Source organism: Heteronotia binoei, chromosome 15 (assembly GCF_032191835.1).
Source record: "Heteronotia binoei isolate CCM8104 ecotype False Entrance Well chromosome 15, APGP_CSIRO_Hbin_v1, whole genome shotgun sequence".
NCBI classification, from domain to species: Eukaryota; Metazoa; Chordata; class Lepidosauria; order Squamata; family Gekkonidae; genus Heteronotia; species Heteronotia binoei.
Window position 1 is genome coordinate 65817361 of NC_083237.1, and position 18277 is coordinate 65835637.

Sequence of the window (18277 nt, forward strand, 5' to 3'; positions counted from 1 at the left end):
TGCCAAATTATCTAGGTTGGTGAAGAACGCTGCAAATAAAATTCATGGTTGGTAAGTCATGTGCATTGGAATGAAAATGTTAACTTTAAATGTTATGCTGCTTGGGTCTGAGTTGGCCAAGAGTGATAGGGAAGGGGCTGTGGGGTCCTAGAGTAAAGCTCAACGAAAATGTTGGCGCAGTGTGCAGTAGCAGTGGGGGGGGGAAAGGCAAAATTAATGCTGGAGATTCTTAGAAAAAAGATTGTAAATAAATGCGCAATATTGAATGTCCTTGTACGGAACTATGATGCTGCCTCATTTGAAATACCATGTATAGTTCTGGTCACTGTATCTCAAAATGTTTATGCACAGCTTTAAAAAATACAAAAAAAGGGGAACCAAAATTATCAAGGGGGGTGGAGCACCTTTCCTACGTGGGGAAGCTGAAGATTTTTCTGTTTCAAGAAAATATGTCTAAGGTAGGGTTGCCAATCCCCAGGTGGTGGCAGGGGATCCCTTGGTTTGGAGGCCCTCCCCCCCACTTCAGGGTCATCAGAAAGCGGGGAGGGGGGGAATGTCTGCTGGGAGCTCTATTATTCCCTATGGAGATGTATTCCCATAGGAAATAATGGAGAATTGATCCGCGGGTGTCTGGGGCTCTGTGAGGGCTGTTTTATGAGGTAGAGATACCAAATTTTCAGCATAGCATCTGATGCCTCTCCCCAAAATACCTTCCAAGTTTCAAAAAGATTGGACCAGGGGGTCCAATTCTATGAGCCCCCAAACCAGGTGCCCCTATCCTTCATTTCCTATGGAAGGAAGGCATCTAAAAGGTGTGCAGTCCCTTTAAATGTGATGGCCAGAACTCCCTTTGGAGTTCAGTTCTGTTTGTCACAACCTTGCTTCTGGCTCCACCCCCAAAGTCCCCATTTATTTCTTGAATTGGACTTGGCAACCCTAGTCGAAGGGCAGACATGACAGAGGTTTATAAAATTATGCCTGGAGTGAAGAAAGTCAATGAAGTTTTTTCTGCTTCTCTCATAATGCTACAATTAGGGTCCCCCAGTGAAGTTGAGGGGAAATGAATCCAGGGCAGGCAAAAAGGAATACATCTTTACTCAACAAGTAATTAAATTGAGGAATTTATTGCCAGTGGGTGTCACGATGGCCACTAGCACAGATGGTTGCCAGTTCCAGGTTGGGACATACCTGGAGACCTTGGGGGTGGAGCCTGAAGAGGGCGAGGTTTGGGTAGGGGGAGGACTTCAATGGGATATTATGCCATAGAGTCCACCTTCCAAAGCAGTCATTTTCTCTGTCACTTGGAAATCGGTTGTAATTCCAGGACATCTCCAGCCATCTCTTAGAAGTCGACAACCCTTGAAGGTTCTGTGGGCCAAACCATGCAGAGACTGCAGGGAATGGCTTTCCGGAGATAACAGGAGAGCCCAAGTGGTCTCACACCACTGTTGTGGGGAGCGGGGGGAGAGAAGGAAGGGTGCCTGCCTCCCCGTCCCCCTCCAAGGCTGTTTTCTTCCCCATAGAAACATCACTGGGGGGAGTTATTGCCCTTTTTTCTGAACGAAACCCATCTCTTAACAAACGCAAGCGTATAGTTTGGTTTTGGGAGGGAATGAGATTTATGGAGGAGAGGCCCCTCAATCTCTCCTAGCCAAGAGCCAAGCTAACTGAAGAGAATCTCTGAACCTCAGAGCCACAAGGCTGGTCTCAACGCCCAGTTTCGTTGGCCCTCCAGAGGAACAGGCTGGCCACTGTGTGAGAGAAGATGCTGGACTGGATGGACCACTGGTCTGATCCAGCAGGGCTCTTCTTAAATTCATTTAAGTTACAGCAGAGAGCAAATTTGCATCAGGGGACTTTCCGTAAACCGCTACACTGAGACAACTCAGAAAACCCAAGATGGGAAAGCAGGATATCCAAATAGGACTGCTACCCACCACTTTAGCAGAGCGGAGCCCCGCCCATGACCTGAGTTTTCATTGAGCTACCAGACACGTCTGGCCAGTGGTTTCCTTCCTGATAGGCTACAGAAAGACACCTCTTCTGGTCTCAGCAGAGCAAAACAATCCCAAGACCGTCCATTTAATTTCATGATCCCATGTCTCAAGCAGGCAGTATGTTGAAGCCGGTGGGAATGTCTCTCTCTCACTCACTCACACACACAGAGAACGGGTATGAGTCACTCCCCACTGGCCTTGGAGAGATTTCCTCTGGCTGCGGAAGCTTCCTTCCTCCATCCAGTTGAGGCTGATGGAAACACCTTAGTGGTTCTGCCTGCCTTCAGGCTCTACGCGAGAGCAGGCAGTCTGGCTGAGGATGACAAGTTAGAGAGAAGCTCCAGCAAAGAGGGGCTGAGTGACTGGAGAGGGTTGCTGGGGGGGTGGGGGGTGAATGCACACACCTGCAGGATGTGACATGGACGAGTCAGGCGGCCCCAAACAGGTAGGGTGTGGGGAGCTGTTTTTCCAGCTGTATCTCTTTGTTCTTCATGTTGTATTCATGTGGAGTGCCAGACACTCCCCTTGGGGTCTGATATGACTCTGCGCTGCACAATGAGCTCATTTGGATCCTCCCAAACTATCCTGCGGGGCAGGGATTTGAACTGCGCTGCTGGGGGCGGTGGGATTCAGGACAGTGAAGCTGTTTCGACTCCAGGCGTCTTCCTGTTGCTTTGGTTTTGACTCTGAAATCTCCTTCTCCTGAGGAAGCCAATGAAAACAGCAGCTTTGCGATATCTGTTTTCCTGTCCTCGGCACAGATCGGTTGGAGGCAGGTTCGGACGAAACGCGGAGGCTGGGGCAGGTTGGTGCAGCTCCTGCCACAGCCAGCGAGGAGGAGCTTTGAGAGGCAAGCCCTGAAGACAGGCACAGAGGGGCCCGGGACGGGAGGGCCCGCGAAGAAGATGTGAGCTAACAGGTAAAGCCAGGGGATGTGGCGGGGCCTTGAGCTAGGGGCCCAGGCAGACCAGCTGAGATGGGGTGGTGTTGAAAGTGGCTTGAAAGGATCTCAGTTTCCCGTTCCCTTCTCTGCTCCAGCAGAGATGAACTTTCAGGGCGTGAGCTGACTTTTGTGATTTGACTACTGAATGGGATTGGCACACTTGTCTGGACAGGAGTTGCTTGATACGGGTGAGAGAAATGGAACCTCACCCTCACCCACTGCTCAGATACATGGAGGGGTGGGCCCAGGACTTTCTGCTGAAGACGTTTCAGAAGATGTCCTAACTCTAGTCAGGGAGCCAGAACAAACAGTGGCTTGAGCCAGAAGCTCTGTCCCCTACTCTGTTGGGGGTGGGGGACACACAGTTTATAATCTGCTATGGAACAGGCATTTCCAGACCTTGTGTCTCCCAAACCAGGTTACCCACCAGTGTCTTAGCTGGGGCCTAGCGGTAGTGGCATGGGCCCTGGAAGGGCCGCCAGGCGATGGCAGAATAGTGGAGGCCCCCTGCAGTTGCCTGAGTGTTTTGGCCCCAGAGCTGAACTGTGGAAGTGTCAGGGGTAGAAGGGGGTGTCTGGGTGGGCCTGGGAATCCTGGTTCAAATCCCAGATCCTTGTTTAATAGACTTGGGAGCTTCACTTTTTCTCCTCTACTATGGGAGCAACAAAAACGTGATTTAAAATGTTAAATATTATTTAGTTAAAACATATTTACGCAACCTTTCCACCCAATAAAGGTCCACAAAGTGGTGAGCATAAAAACATTTAATCTATTAGAAATACGGTTAAAGTGATAGAAAGTCACTTGAAAACACATAAACGCTAAGAGATAGAAGGAGGGCCAAAAATGGTTAGCAAGGGTGTGCTGGATGAAACAAAAACGGTCTTTGCTGGCCAGTGAAAGACTCCAATAGAGGGAGACAGATAGGGTTGCCAAGCCCGCAGTCCAGGTGGGGGTTCCCCCGCTTGGGAGGTTCCCAACCTGCCAGCCCACATTGAGCGACCACGAGCAACAGCATGATGACGTCACTTCTGGGTGATGTCATTGCGTCGCGTGCGCGTTTCCTGCATGCGCGAAAGTCCCCCCCCCCCCAGAGCAGAGAGGACTTGGCATCCCTAGAGACAGATGAATCTCCCTGGGAGGGAGGTCCAAAGTTTTGGTGCCACAGCTGAGGAGGCCCTTTCTCAGGTCACCCCCTGATGGCGGGCGCAGAATGACCAGAGTGAGCAGGTAGGGTCATGTGGGAAAAGGAGACTCTCAAGGTCGGAACATAAGAACATCAGACAAGTGAGGGTCCACCTAGTCCAGCATCCTGCCTCACACAGTGGGCAACCAGCTCCTCTGGAGGTCCAATAACAGGGCATGAAGGGTGAGGCCTCATGTTGCCTTCTGACACTGGGATTCAGAGGTTCCTGCCTCTGACCATGGATGCCGTTTAGTCACCACGGCTAGCAGCCGCTCCTGGCCCCATCTTCCATGAATCTATCTAATCCCCCTCTAAAGCTGTTTATTGCTTTGGCTCCTGGAAGTGAATCCTCTGGCAGCGAATTCCATATGTTAATAATTCTGTTTCAATCACTCTGTGATTAAAATTAAGGTATGTTGGTCCCAGGCTGTACAGGGCTTTAAAGACTAAGACCAGCACCTTGAATTGAGCCTGGAAACAAATAGAAAGCCAGTGTAGGAGGAAGAAGAAGATGATATTGGATTTATATCCCACCCTCCTCTCCGAATTTCAGAATCTCAGAGCGGCTCACAATCTCCTTTACCTTCCTCCCCCACAACAGACACCCTCTCAGCCCCACCCACCTCACAGGGTGGATGTGCCTTTCACCACACCCTCTCCAGCCTAGAAATAGCAGCCCTCCAGCAGCCCTGGCCTCACTCAATGCACAGCAGCCAAGAAGGTCAGAGCGCCTGCTCCGGCTGCAACGCCACTGAGGATGTTCTCCGCAGCCGAGAACGAAACGTCTGGAAGGAAAACTTTCTCCAGTAGAACACGGCACTTGAGCCCGAAAGATTCTACAAACCCTAATGAGGTGACTGTTGTCGACTCTAATTCTGTTGAATTGTAGCAGGTAAATAACAAAGCCCCACACATTGCTTGGTTTGAAGCGAGGTATTTTACTTTGACATCAAAGTAGAACTTGTCAGCATAAGCTCAAAATGACTAAGTTAAAATCATCAGCCTTCTGACCATTTTCATTCATCCCCAAAACAAGCAGACAAGCCCCCTCTTATAGAATTCAAAGGCTCCACCTCCTGCTTTCCTTCCAGTAATTTCTTGTAGTTTTCCCCTGCTCTGTCCCTCTGTGTTATCAGCAAGAAGCTCCTTCTCTGCGGGGCCCCTGTTATCTTGGATTCACACCCTTCGCCTGTCTGGTTTTAACAGTTTAGCAGAAGCTCCTCTGCGGGGCCTCTTAACAGTCACTCTAAATGTTGCATCAGACATTCTCTTTTGAAGGCACAACCATATTTCCCATTATTATTATTATTATTGAGGTATTCATTAATTATTCAGGGGTCTCTCTTCAGAATCCACTTCATGGCACCAGGTGCTATGCCTGAAACTGAGGCTGAACCAGCACTCTGCCCTAAAAAAAGCTGACTCAAACTGCTCAAAACCAGGGCCCAATCCAGCAAACAGTAATACAGAAAAATGCCTCTGACCATGTGCATAAAGCTTTCATCTCATCTTTGAATTCTTGGCTTTCGAATCAATGTGTCTATTTAAACATGACACTGGGAAAACAGTATCTAACAGGGTATCTGTTGTGGGGGAGGAAGGTAAAGGAGATTGTGAGCCGCTCTGAGACTCTTCGGAGTGGAGGGCGGGATATAAATCAAATATCTTCATCTACCTCACAGGGTGTCTGTGGTGGGGGGGAAGGTAAAGGAGATTGTGAGCCGCTCTGAGACTCTTCGGAGTGGAGGGCAGGATATAAATCCAATATTATCATCTACCTCACAGGGTGTCTGTTGTGGGGAAGGAAGGTAAAGGAGATTGTGAGCCGCTCTGAAACTCTTCGGAGTGGAGGGTGGGATATAAATTCAATATCATCATCTACCTCACAGGGTGTCTGTTGTGGGGGAGGTAGGGAAAGGAGATTGTGAGCCGCTCTGAGACTCTTCGGAGTGGAGGGTGGGATATAAATCCAATATTATCATCTACCTCACAGGGTGTCTGTTGTGGGGGAGGAAGGTAAAGGAGATTGTGAGCCACTCTGAGACTCTTTGGATCGGAGGGCGGGATATAAATCCAATATCTTCATCTACCTCACAGGGTGTCTGTTATGGGGGAGGAAGGGAAAGGAGATTGTGAGCCACTCCGAAGAGGCTCAGAGCGGCTCACAATCTCCTTTCCCTCCCCCCCCCCACAACAGACTCCCTGTGAGGTAGATGAAGATATTGGATTTATATCCCGCCCTCCACTCTGAAGAGTCTCAGAGCAGCTCACAATCTCCTTTCCCTTCCTCCCCCACAACAGACACCCTGTGAGGTAGATGAAGATATTGGATTTATATCCTGCCCTCCACTCCGAAGAGTCTCAGAGCGGCTCACAATCCCCTTTACCTTCCTCCCTCACAACAGACACCCTGTGAGGTGGGTGGGGCTGAGAGGGCTCTCACAGCAGCTGCCCTTTCAAGGACAACCTCTGCCAGAGCTATGGCTGACCCAAGGCCATTCCAGCAGCTGCAAGTGGAGGAGTGGGAAATCAAACCCGGTTCTCCCAGATAAGAGTCTGCACACTTCACCACTACACCAAACCAGAATGTGCCACTGGTTGCTGAGGGACTTCAGTTTCTTCAAGGAAGTGTTGCTGCAGTGTGAAGAAACGGCATTTTTTTCTTAAGCCACATCTTTTGTTGCTGGGAAAACGTAATATTTCTGCTCAACAGGCTCTTCCATTTTGCTCATGAAGGCTGCATAGCCCTGTCTCCCCCCCACTCCAACAAAGAAGTGAGCTTGACTGAAGGGGGATGCCATGTTTGGCACAGAGGTCACAAAGCCCAGAGAGAGACCCACTGCTTATGGGAAGAGTGGCTGTAAACTCGCAAGGGTCAAGCTAGGCCTCTCCTCTCTGGCCCATCCGTCTGTGTTGTCATTCTAGATTTAAAAAAAAAATCTTCCAAAATATCTTAAGAAAATGAACACTCCTCTCTCCTAAATGATACTACTCAAGCAGAAAATGCTCATTTATGGACCAGAAAAGGAAGCTGCCTTCTTCCCCAAGAGCAATTCCTGCACAATTTAACAGATATGTTCCTTTTTTAATTTCATTTTTTTAAAAAGACTGTGTTGCTTAGTCAATCTCACTTCCTTGTTGGAGTGGGGGGAGACAGGGCTATGCGTGGAAACTAATCCCCCTCTCTATCTGCTTCCCCTGAAGGTAGTGGATGTAGTGCTGTGTGTAAGGAACCAGCTATAGGAGGTAGGGTTCCCAATCCCCAGGTGGGGGCAGGGGATCCCCCGGTTTGGAGGCCCTCCCCCCCCGCTTTGGGAGGGGAGGGAAATGTCTGCTGGGAACTCTGTTATTCCCTATGGAGATTTATTCCCATAGAAAATAATGGAGAATTGATCCACGGGTATCTGGGGCTCTGGGGGAGCTGTTTTTTGGGGTAGAGGCACCAAATTTTCAGTATAGCGTCCAGTGCCTCTCCCCAAGATACCCCCCAAGTTTCAAAAGGATTGGACCAGGGGGTCCAATTCTATGAGCCCCAAAAGAAGGTGCCCTATCCTTCATGATTTCCTATGGAAGGAAGGAAATGAAAAGGTGTGCCGTCCCTTTAAATGTGATGGCCAGAACTCCCTTTGGAGTTCAATTATGCTTGTCACGGCCTTGATCTTGGCTCCACCCCTAATGTCTCCTGGTTCCACCCCCAAAGTCCCCAGATATTTCTTGAATTGGACTTGGCAACCCTATTAGGAGGGCCACAGTCAACAAGACTCAATGTGATCGCTCCAAGTCCTCCTATCATTAGAGAGGACTGATAATACTTAACATACACAAGACATGAATGAGGGGGAGTCTCAGAGAACTGGCCCTCAGCATGGCTTGTGTGAGAGACAAGAACTCCCAAGGGGGGACGGAGGCTCAAGGGAAGATTCCAAGACATGCTGATATCCGCTGGTGCAGACCACGGTGACATAAAGGGTGCTAGGAAAGTCTTTGCAGAAGGAATTGGCTTAAAGGAGGGGTGGAGCTCTGAAGGGGAATGCCATGTTTGGCAAAGCAAGTGCCCAGGCCTAGAAGCAAAGCATGCAGCCCCAGGGGGCAGAGCAAGAGAGGACTAAATCTGCCCACTCACCATGGATGCCCTCGAGTACTAGTATAATAGGGGAAGAATAAAAATATATTTCTCTCGTTTTTCTTCTCCCCATTGATAAACCTCCCTTAGTCATCTTTTCTCAGACTACCCCCCCCCCAAAAAAAGTTCTTAGTATGGTTTCTAGAACTGTATGCAGGATTCCAAACAATAGCACCATAGATCTATCAGAGGGCATCACAGTATTTCTTTGTAATACCTGGTACAGAATTTGCCTTTTTTTCACCTGCTGCAGCTATACAAGGGGAGTCAACATTTTAATCAATCTGACATGATTCCAAGATCTCTCTGGCTGCCTGTTAGGGTTGCCAATCCCCAGGTGGGGGCAGGGGATCCCCCGGTGTGGAGGCCCTCCCCCTGCTTCAGGGTCGTCAGAAAGCTGGGGGAGGGGAGGGAAATGTCTGCTGGGAACTCTATTATTCCCTAGGGAGATATATTCCCATAGAAAATCATGGAGAATTGATGTGCGGGTATCTGGGGCTCTGGGGGGGCTGTGTTTTGGGGTAGATGCACCAAATTTTCAGTATAGCATCTAGTGCCTCTCCCCAAAATACTCCCCAAGTTTCAAAAAGATTGGACCAGGGGGTCCAATTCTATGAGCCCCAAAAGATGGTGCCCCTATCCATTATTTCCTATGGAAGGAAGGAATTGAAAAGGTGTGCCGTCCCTTTAAATGTGATGGCCAGAACTCCCTTTGGAGTTCAATGATGCTTGTCACAGCCTTGATCTTGGCTCCACCCCTAATGTCTCCTGACTCCACCCCCAAAGTCTCCTGGCTCCACCCCCAAAGTCCCCAGATATTTCTTGAATTGGACTTGGCAACCCTACTGCCTGTTCAGACCCAATCAGCTTAGATTTTTCACCCCACTGCACATCACTCGACACTTAGGCTGAACTTTCTGTGTCATTTGGAGGGATCCTTTAGGAGCTCTTCAGAGTCCACTTTGGTTCTCAACATCCAGAAAAACTTGGCATCATTCACAAACGTGGCCGATTGCACTTCTCACTACCAATTCCAGATCATTGAACCCTTGAGCAAAGAGGAATGGCAAGGTCAACTGAAGAGCATCAGTTCACAGTACAGGTCCCTATAAAACCCATTTGCTTCCTTCCTTCCACTGCATTTTGAACATATGAAGCTGCCTTCTACTGAATCAGACCCTGGGTCCATCAAAGTCAGTATTGTCTTCTCAGACTGGCAGCGGCTCTCCAGGGTCTCAAGCTGAGGTTTTTCACACCTATTTGCCTGGACCCTTTTTTGGAGATGCAGGGGATTGAACCTGGGACCTTCTGCTTCCCAAGCAGATGCTCTACCACTGAGCCACAGCCCCATTCATGGCTCTCCAGGGTCTCCCGCTGAGGTTTTTCACACCTATTTGCCTGGACCCTTTTTTGGAGATGCCGGGGATTGAACCTGGGACCTTCTGCTTCCCAAGCAGATGCTCTACCACTGAGCCACAGCCCCATTCATGGCTCTCCAGGGTCTCCCGCTGAGGTTTTTCACACCTATTTGCCTGGACCCTTTTTTGGAGATGCCGGGGATTGAACCTGGGACCTTCTGCTTACCAAGCAGATGCTCTACCACTGAGCCACCGTCCCTCCCTCCTTTACTCCTCCTGTCTGCTGCTGTTGCTTGTTCAACCTGTTTCACAAGAGGATCTGTCCTCTTATCCCACAGCTGTTAAGTTTGCTCAAGAGCCTTTGGTGCGGGAATTCATCAAGAACTTTTCGGACGTCCAAGTATATAATGTCTACTGACTCACCTTTATCCCCTTATGAAGCCCCTCCCAGAATTCCAAAGGGTTGGTGAGGCAGGATTTTCCCTTGCAGAACTTGTGCTGATTTTCTCAGCAGGGCTTGTTCTTTTCCATGCTTAATTATTGTGTCTTTAATTGTGGCTGGGAAACAGTCATTGGACTTACAGGCCTGTCATTTCGTTGACCGCATCTGAATCCCTTTGCAAAAGCTCTCATTACGTTTGTGCTGGACTGGAAGCCAGTTTTAAGAAAGTCTCATATCTTTGTGAGGAGATCAGCCATTTTGCTTTTGGATTTCTTAAGATACCTTGGATCTATGCCATCTGGACCCAGTGCCTTGTTAAATGTATGGATCAGCCCTAGAACTTCTCTCTCTCTCTCATCACTTCTGTTTGACTCAGTTCTGTAGATGACCTTCTTGAAAACAGTGACACCATCATAGGGAGCCGCACCATGTTTTGCACACTGAAAACCAAGATAGGATGTTGTTGGGTGGGTTTTTTCAGTTTCTCTGCAATCTTCCCATCTTCCTTTAGCAACCTTTCCACCTTTTTGTCATCCAAGGGCCTCCTTGACCAGTTTCTTGTTTCTGATGTACATAAAGAAATTCATGTTGCTTATAAAAATGCTTTGTGCAAAGGCACACCTCATATTCTCTTTTTGCCGACCTTATTGCCAAGTCCAACTGACCTTCCTTTTGCCAGAGCTTTGCGCTCCATCTTGTTTGGCAAGACGTCCACTTTATACAGGAAGCCTTCAGGCCTTTTTGGGCTTCTTAACTATTCTGAGATCTGTTTGCAGTATAACACTATCTGAGCATCTGATTTTACAGATTTAAACAATTCCCAGGCATCCTGAAGGAACATGACCCTCTTTGAGACACTTCCACTTCTGAAATAAACTGTGCTGAATATGGTGTGGGGGGGGGGACCTTCCATTCACAGCAATGCTGAGGGCAAGGACCCGGTGTTCATGGATCCCAGCTGGTGCGAGAGCTCAGAAGCCCCTCCCCCCTGCCCTTGAGCACCACTCCAGACCCAAGACCAAGGCCAGGAACTCCTCCCCTCCCCTCAGCTCCCTTATTGAAAGTGCCCAGGAATTCTGTCTCATGAGCTCAACACCCACAAGTCCATTACATATGAGGGCAGCTGAACTGCTTCTTCATTAGATTGTTTGTTTCTTTGGTTGGTATGCTTTTATCCTGCCCTTTCTTCATATGGATTTTCTCCTCATTCATTCTAACCTGCCAACAACCTTGTGAGGTACGTTGAGTGGAACATGTGTGACTGGCCTTACAGAGCAACCCCCTGCCCCCACTCACACACACCCCAGATGCATCCTTCCCTGCCTTCCCTTAGGATGCGGTGAGCCATATCCCATGGAGTTTCCCTGTCCTGCCAGGTTTCCAAAGTGTTTCCATTCCACACCAAGACTTCCAGCTGTCCCCAGCATTTTCACCTGAGCACTGATCATTTCTATCCTCCTCCAAATGCCCTTTGGCTGCACGCTTCCCCCCACGGCCCCCGGAAATGGCCCCTCGTCCCCCTGTATGAGCCAGCTGGGCATTTGCCTTCTTCTGAGTAGTTCACAGAATTTGTCACAAAAGTCGCTTGTCCTTTTTCAATCACTGAGTAGTCGCAGGCCTGCCTGAAGAAGCCACCCTTGCTAGAAATTGTCCTCTCTTGTCTTTCAGAGAGAAGATTTTGCTCACCAAACACCATTGCTGGACCCAAGGATGGAGTCCTTGGGCAGAGAGGAGGAAACCTACATCTTGGTGGAATACGCCTTTGAGTATACCGCCAAGGACGGACGTCTCGTGTCAATAAAGCCCAACGAGAGATATGTGCTGCTGAAGCGGACAAATGACCACTGGTGGCACGTCAGAAAGAGCAGAGAGAGCCGTCCCTTCTACATCCCCGCCAAATACGTCCGACAGCTGCCTCCTGTGACCCCGGCAGAGCCGTCCTCGGAGTCTCTGCCCCCCACACCCCTGCTGGAGAATGCAGACTTACGCACTGGCCGGGAACAGTTGCCCGAGTATGAGTATCGGTTTGTGAGTGCTGCTCAAGAGAGTGAGCCTCCAAAGACAGACACGGATGAACCCAGCAATTCCTATCAGGCCCATTTTGTCTCTTTGCAAACACGCCCGGACTCCCCTCTTGATGTCAACAAAACAATTTTGCCTCCCCTTTCTGGAGAAAAGAGAGCCACCCCTGCCAGCCTCAGTGCGTCTCACAGCTGCCTTCAGCCCCACTGCCTCACTGAGCCCAGCTGTTCCTGGGGGGGTTACAACCGCTCCGCTGAACACATCAGGCCAACAGTGTCCCTGGATGACCTGGCCAGGTTCACTTCTCACAGCCAAGCAAACCCGGGGGACTCGGGATTGTGCAAAGCTGCTTCATGGGGTCATCCTCATCCACTCCTCAAGAGCAGCTCTGAAAACGTCTACAAGCCAGCGGAGGAGAGAGCAAAGCCAGCCAATGAGGAGTTGGCCACAGAGCTCTGCGCAGAACAGGTACGGCACCCATCTAGGAGAAAGAAACTGGGGTTGAAGTGCCTGCAAAGAGGTGTGCGGTACAGTGGTTACTAGTGGCCTAGGAATGGGGAGACCCAGATACAGAGGAGGGCTCAGCTCCTCACTTTAACCTGAAGGCTACCGAATGGTCTTGACCCAATCACGTGCCTCTTTCACAGGTACGGAGTCCGGGTCACCCTCTTCAATGCCCATGGCAACTTGGTGGGGGCAGGAGGAAAAATAGTTTTTAAAAACAGTGTTAATGCTGATGGTTTGATGTCACTTCATAAATACCCAAAAGTGAGCTCACCACAGCAACTCTACCATAAAGTTTTCCTCCCAAATTGCTAGAGAGTCTGGGAAAACCATAGACTTTTCCCAGAAGCCCCTAGAGTTCTCAGTGCACAACGTCACTGGTGCGATGATGTCACTTGCGAGTGAGGGGAGGGAATCCTCCCGTCAGCCCACTGTGGGGTGAACTGAACCCCAGGTGAACTGCCCCAGGCAGCCTGTGCTCAGGGCGAGGAGCTCTGTGGTGGGGTGGGAGCACTTCCAATTCCCATTTTCTTGGGAGATGCAAGCCACGGGCTTGTTTCAGGTCTCTCTAGCCGAAGAGAGAAGTGGGCGGACTGCTGAGTTTCAGGAAGGAGAGACAAATATACCTTCCAAAAGAATCCCTGTGGCTGGCAGATAAGGCTGCGCCCTGAAAGCCTCCACCTGCTACATCCCAGCCGCTCTTTAAGGGCATAAGAGCAGGCTTTTAGGATGGTGACAGGGTTCCCAACCTCCAGGTAGTGGCTGGAGATCTCCCAGAATTATAACTGCTCTTCAGACTACAGATAACAGTTCCCTGGAGAAAATGGCTGCTTTGAAGGATGGAATCCATGGCCTTTTATCCCCCACAGAAGCCTCTCCCCTCCACAAACCCCTCCCTTCCCAGGCTCCACCCCCAAAATCTCCAGGAACTTTCCAACTCAGAGCTGGCAACCCTAGGTGGTAACCTTAAGTGAGTGCCCACATTTCCTTAGGATGCAGCTGTTCTGCGATTTATTGGAGCCCTTGGAATGCGGCAGCTAAGCGTCTCTTCCAGGGAACTCTCAGCAGCACACCCCAAGCAAATCCCCAGAATTCCTCTGGAAAAAGTCATAGCATCAAAACCTATTAACTATACTCCATCCTTCAACTAAAAGATCTTGGGATGGTTTATGAAAGCAATTCAATGCAGATGACAAAATCAGATTTTAAAAGTAACATCATCGTCCAGAAGTACCAACAAAAAGACTCAGTACAGGCAACAACATTAAGGTTTACAGGAAAGCACTGGGAACAAAAGAGCTACATGAAGTAGAAACAAAAGAAATAGAAACAAAAGAATAGAGCAAGTTAAGGGAGGGACGGTGGCTCAGTGGTAGAGCATCTGCTTGGGAAGCAGAAGGTCCCAGGTTCAATCCCCGGCATCTCCAAAAAAGGGTCCAGGCAAATAGGTCTGAAAAACCTCAGCTGGAGACCCTGGAGAGCCATGAATGGGGCTGTGGCTCAGTGGCAGAGCATCTGCTTGGGAAGCAGAAGGTCCCAGGTTCAATCCCCGGCATCTCCAAAAAAGGGTCCAGGCAAATAGGCGTGAAAAACCTCAGCTTGAGACCCTAAAGAGCCATGAATGGGGCTGTGGCTCAGGGGTAGAGCATCTGCTTGGGAAGCAGAAGGTCCCAGGTTCAATCCCTGGCATCTCCAAAAAAGGGTCCAGGCAAATAGATGTGAAAAACCTCAGCTGGAGACCCTGGAGAGCCATGAATGGGGCTGTGGCTCAGTGGCAGAGCATCTGCTTGGGAAGCAGGAGGTCCCAGGTTCAATCCCCGGCATCTCCAAAAAAGGGTCCAGGCAAATAGGTCTGAAAAACCTCAGCTGGAGACCCTGGAGAGCCATGAATGGGGCTGTGGCTCAGTGGTGGAGCATCTGCTTGGGAAGCAGAAGGTCCCAGGTTCAATCCCCGGCATCTCCAAAAAAGGGTCCAGGCAAATAGGTGTGAAAAACCTCAGCTGGAGACCCTGGAGAGCCATGAATGGGGCTGTGGCTCAGTGGCAGAGCATCTGCTTGGGAAGCAGAAGGTCCCAGGTTCAATCCCTGGCATCTCCAAAAAAGGGTCCAGGCAAATAGGCGTGAAAAACCTCAGCTGGAGACCCTGCAGAGCCATGAATGGGGCTGTGGCTCAGTGGCAGAGCATCTGCTTGGGAAGCAGAAGGTCCCAGGTTCAATCCCTGGCATCTCCAAAAAAGGGTCCAGGCAAATAGGCGTGAAAAACCTCAGCTGGAGACCCTGGAGAGCCATGAATGGGGCTGTGGCTCAGTGGTAGAGCATCTGCTTGGGAAGCAGAAGGTCCCAGGTTCAATCCCTGGCATCTCCAAAAAAGGGTCCAGGCAAATAGGCGTGAAAAACCTCAGCTGGAGACCCTGCAGAGCCATGAATGGGGCTGTGGCTCAGTGGTAGAGCATCTGCTTGGGAAGCAGAAGGTCCCAGGTTCAATCCCCGGCATCTCCAAAAAAGGGTCCAGGCAAATAGGTGTGAAAAACCTCAGCTAGAGACCCTGGAGAGCCGCTGCCAGTCTGAGAAGACAATACTGACTTTGATGGACCAAGGAGGGTCTGATTCAGTAGAAGGCAGCTTCATATATATATATAAGTTGCATAGAAGACAGAGCTGGTGGTAAAAACCTGCATATTGGGAGCCACGATCTGTGAGAGAGGGAAACAACGAAATAATTTATTATAAATAGATAAATTAAGTATAATGTATACAGGAAGCGTATAATAATATAAAATATGTAACCAAGTTGATACGCCTGGCATGCTGCAGACCAGTTGTGCAATCCCCTTAAATACTCATGTCTAAGTTTTCAATCCACTTAATTGCAGCTGGGGAGAGTTCAAAGAGCTCCGTCGAAGGGCTCCGAATAGCTAAGTACAGCTAAAGCTCTGGACAAATAGGAATCTCAGGAAGGGGCAGGACTTGGATTGACATGTTTTTTGAGGGGGGGGGCAAAATTAAAAAATGGACCTTATGGGCCCATAGAATAGAATGGACTCCATACCCGATTTGGCACACACCCCCGGCAGTGCCCGGGGCAAGCGTCTGCCCCACCCCTAGATCCGGCCCTGGGAAGGGGGTTGGATCCCACCACATCAATAGACGGACCTTCATATCACCGCCACGTCATGAACAGCTTGCCCGCCCATCTCCAGTTACTGTAGGCTTCCCAATCCCCAGGTCCCAGCGGGGGATTCCCTGGTTTTACAGGCTTCCCCCCTCCCCCAGCCAGCTGGCCAGCGGGGAAGCCCCACCCCCACAGCCATTATGCACCTCCATGAACGATTCCCATAGGGAATGATGGGGAATTGATCTGCGGGTATTGGGAGCTCTGGGGGGGGGGCTGTTTTTTGAGGTAGAGGCGCCAAATTTTCAGTATAGCATCTAGTGCCTCTCCCCCAAATACCTCCCAAGTTTCAAAAGGATTGGACCAGGGGGTCCAATTCTATGAGCCCCAAAAGAAGGTGCCGATATCCTTCATTATTTTCTATGGAAGGAAGGCATTTTAAAAGGTGTGCTGTCCCTTTAAATATGATGGCCAGAACTCCCTTGGAGTTCCATTATGCTTGTCACACCCTTGCTCCTGGCTCCGCCCCCACGTCTCCTGGCCCCACCCCCAAAGTCTCCTGGCTCCACCCCCAAAGTCTCCAGATATTTCTTGCATTGGACTTGGCAACCCTAAGTTACTGAGTGGCTGTTCCTTAAAGGAAGAGGGCACTTTTCTCCAGGCTTGTTGGCAGCCCTGAACTCAGCAGCCATGGGGGGCATTCCCCCTTTGGGGTGCTCCCAAATAGAAGGCCAAGCTCCTTGTGTGTGTGTGGTGTGGATTTGGGAACTCTAAGCAATGCTGCTGACGCCTAGGAAGCAGCAGGGTTCCATGCGACCTAGAATAAAACGTCCTCTCCCTTCAGTAGAGGCATCATGTGTGGCAATGAGGGCAGGCAGGTGTCCCGGAGGTAAATGACATCCCTGGGTGAATAGCATCAAGTTTCCCTTAAAAGGGTGGGACATTTGTTGCCTCTACATCAGTTGGTAACTCGGGGATCAGAAATATTTGACAGTTGTGGCCACATCTGTCAATTGTTCTGCGCAGTTTGAGTGAGTGGGCCCCTCTAGGAAGGGCACAAAAAAGTAACGGCCGGCGCCAGCAACCAGTCTCACCTGCAGAGAACTGAGTCCTCCCACTGTTGGATGTGGAGACTGGTTCCCTGGCCTGACCTTGAGCAGAACCCGTGGGGTATAGGATGGGTTAGAAAGTGACCCTGGGGGAGACGCACGTACTCTTCTTAGGCTAGGGATGCCAGACAGATTCCAGGGGGCAGCTCATCTCCAAACTACAATCATTTTTTTTTTGGGGGGGGGGGAAGATTACACTAAGATTAGGTTGCTGGGTGGGGGATCTGCTCCCCCAGACAAAATGGCTGCTTTGGAGGGTGTCTTTCTTTTCTCACATTCATATTAAAGAATTGTCCAATATCTTTTTACATTCCACTCTTGCTTTATATATCCTCTAAATTTCTTCCACTCCTTTTTAAACACATCCAAATCATAGTGGAGTCTCCACATCCAGGTTGGGACACTCCTAATGGCTGATGAAATTCTTTCAAGGGTCATAAAGTGTTTGCACTGAATCTTACGCCCAAACATTTACGCTTCATTGCTTTTGCTTCTGCATCACTTGCTCTAATGTCAACATAGTGCGGAAGCAGGCAGATACTCTCTCCCTTCACGAGAGGGACGTCACTCTCTCCCGTCATTACGTGGAAATGGCAGCAGCTGAAGCGTTTCATGACATGCAGGTAAATCACATCACTTAGTAAAATCCTATTTAGCCTCTATTAGAGGGACAGGATATTTTTTTCCCCCAGTTTGTTGGCAACGCTGGAGTTGCCAGGTTTCCTCACTGGTTCAGCAGGGAGATTTGGAAAACATCCGGAAGGTAAGCAGGGACATTATGTCCTGCCCCCAATGTGATTACATCACCCGCAGGGAGCATCATGCAGAGGTGCTCTGGTTTGGGGGCAAACTCTATGGTTAAATTAGGCTTAAACCATAGAATTTGCCCAGAAACCAGATTGCTCCCCACATGACTGATGCAATGACGGGGCAGGGTTTCCCCGCCAGCCAGAAACTCCTGGAATCAGCGGATCCCCCTGCTTGGGACCTTGGGGCTGGCAAGTGGCAACCCTAGCTGCAAGCAATGTTCCCTCTAAGCTGAGTTAGAGTAAGCTAGCTCACAGTTCTTTAGCCGCTGGCTCACACATTTTTCTTTCAGCTCAGGGAGGACGGTCCCAGAGCAAACTAATTCCTGCAGTAGCCAAATTGCTCGCTCACAACTTTAATGCCAGTAACTCAGAGAGTAGAATTTTTGCCCGGGAAACTTCCCAGGGAGCAATGCCTGCAAGAAAGGCAGAAATGCAACAGCGCCATCTTCCCATCACTGTTTTTCCATGCTGGGCCTCTGTAATATAGTGGGTTCCACTCAATGATGAGGTGAGGTGATAGTGATCATACCTCTTTTATTAGATACAGCATAGCATAGCGCTGCATTCAAAAGACTGAAAACTGGGCCAATAGATATACACTCAGTGTTCCTGCGCTAGCATGCTATTGGACCATTCAAACCAGCTTGTGATTGGAGCAGGGCAGCAGGGATT

The 18277-nt window shown here is 49.7% G+C and overlaps 1 protein-coding gene and 1 non-coding gene across 2 annotated transcripts in view; both read left to right on the forward strand.

Moving 5' to 3' along the window:
- The first annotated feature begins 14868 nt into the window (after positions 1–14868).
- Positions 14869–14940, forward strand: TRNAP-GGG (transfer RNA proline (anticodon GGG)). The gene has a single exon. It is a non-coding gene; the product is annotated as a tRNA-Pro (tRNA).
- A 2566-nt stretch (positions 14941–17506) lies between these two features.
- ARHGAP27 (Rho GTPase activating protein 27) overlaps positions 17507–18277 on the forward strand; it is a 42790-nt gene continuing 42019 nt past the window's right edge. The window contains exon 1 of the mRNA XM_060255863.1: positions 17507–17559. The gene's annotated coding sequence lies outside the window, so the exon portion shown is untranslated. The remainder of the gene's footprint in view (positions 17560–18277) is intronic.